The sequence below is a fragment of the Octodon degus genome, unplaced genomic scaffold (genome assembly GCF_000260255.1).
Source record: "Octodon degus isolate 3935 unplaced genomic scaffold, OctDeg1.0 scaffold00180, whole genome shotgun sequence".
In the NCBI taxonomy this organism is placed as follows: Eukaryota; Metazoa; Chordata; class Mammalia; order Rodentia; family Octodontidae; genus Octodon; species Octodon degus.
This window is the reverse complement of record NW_004524756.1, coordinates 313,056-315,206: the sequence shown is the minus strand read 5'-3', so window position 1 is coordinate 315,206 and position 2,151 is coordinate 313,056.

Sequence of the window (2,151 nt, the reverse complement as noted above, 5' to 3'; positions counted from 1 at the left end):
ATATGAAGCTCCAGTAAGATGGACCATTTTCATGTATCAATTTTTAAAAGAAGCAGAACAGTGGAGCACAATATCTTAGGTAAAAACAGATTTAGTTCACCACCAAAAGGTTTTAAGGCTGAAATTAGCAGACAGGCCACTAATAATGTAAAATCAAGACTGCACCAATGGTTTAGGGACCGGTATACTGGTGCTTAACTAGAAATCCTTTTTTTCTGCCATAGCTTGACCTTTTGGGTTTGGTTTGAACACCAGGAGGTGGGACAATATGATTTTAAAAAATTAGTTCCAGCCCTGGAACCTTTGGTTCTCAATGAATAAATAAACTGCAGGGGAAACTCTCTGTGCTGCTTGGCAGTGTGAGGTACATGGACAAAGAAAGCAATTCTTTGACGTTCTGTGTGGCAGATTTTGCAACTAAAGGACAAAAATAATTTTGCTTGGCCTTCATTTGTCCCTAATTGGCTAGAAGTAAACAGAGTTTATTGTTGGAAAAATTTTCTTCTTTCTGAAGTTCCTCATTCCATTTTCTTATGTATTATGATGCCCTTGTAAGTAACCCAAACTGGCTTCCCCGCCTCAGTGGATTGCACTGTGACTAAATCCTATTTGTGCTGCAACATTACTCTAGACAGATTGGTGAATTTAATTTTGTTATTTCTGAAGTTAAAGGCTTAGCCTTGGTTCAAAGAAATGCTGGGGTCAGTGAACTGGGGAGAACATGGGGGTCTGTGTAATTCCCAGAAATCATATTTTGATTTACCCAGGAAATCACAAAGACATGACTATCAGTTTTGCTGCTCAGAGTAAGTGAAAGGAAGGTCAGGGAACGAGGCACAGCTTTCCCACTAATTCCCTGGGCACACGGTGAAGATGAGGTGGGGGCCAGGGGAAGTCACTGGTTTAGGGACGGGGACATCACGTGCAGACCCCAGAAAGCTGGACTCCCTGGGCATATGAAACTTTTTCTGACTGCTCTTAAATTTATTGTACACCCTCCTCTGTCCCAAGATCCTCTGATAACCTTCATGTTTTCCAACGCAGTTTCCCTTCAGTCTGAGTTTCAGGCTGTAACTTTCCTTAACTGGTTTTTTAAAGATATACATCTATCCTTTTATGTTTTAAATCTTTTGTGTATTGTTGGGTGATTTTTACCAAAAATGATACTTTTACCCAGAATATTAAAATTACTATTGCTAAATCCACTAAAGGGACCCTGCCTGCTAAAGGCAGTCAGAGGTCTTATATGTATGAAACTTAGAGAAAAGTTAGAAAAAAAGGGAGCCAAAATGTTTACATAGTATATTAACAATGGCAGTTGTTGGTATTTTAACTTTCATTTGTATTTTCTTTTGCCAGTGAACAGGTTCTATTTTTGTTAATAGAACATAACAAAGCAAAACAGAAACAACAACAACAAAACTGTATTGACAATTTTCAAAACAAACTATTTTAAGGAAGTCTACTTGAAAGAACTCTGGCACAATTAAACTTCTTGTGAAAAATAAGAAAAAGCTTACAATTTGAGAAGGTATCCCAAGTTCACATTCATAGAGTTGCTGCCCAAGAAGGGAGGAAATTTAACCCCCTGGATCAGACTGTGAGCTTATCTAAGTGTTGAGTGAGGGATTTTGTATTACATTAGTTTTGTTAGAATGCTTTTTCTTTTCGTTTTACATAACTTTCTTTCTTTCTTTCTTTCTTTCTTTCTTTCTTTCTTTCTTTCTTTCTTTCTTTCTTTTTTTTCCCCATTTTTGTGTATTCGGTACAGGGTCTCACTATGCAGCTCAGACTTGTGGTGATCCTCCTGTTTTCAGCCTTCCTAGTGCTGGGATTACAGGTGTGTGACACCATGCCAACTCTGTCACAAGCTCAGTGCACCCCGGGGATGTGACCGGTATGGCATGCAGTACTGGGGATCAAACCCCAGTCCTTTTGTTTGCCAAAGTAGTGGCTTAGTCTGCTGAACTATCTCACCGGCCCTATATTATATAACTTTCTACGTAGGAACTATTTAGTTAGGTATTCCTTATTTGCAATCAAATATTTTCCTTAAATAATAGAACAAGTTCCAGGAAAAATCAGAGTACATGTCTCCCTAGGATACTGTGACAAATATCCATCCTCCTTCTTTGATTCATTTGTCATGGA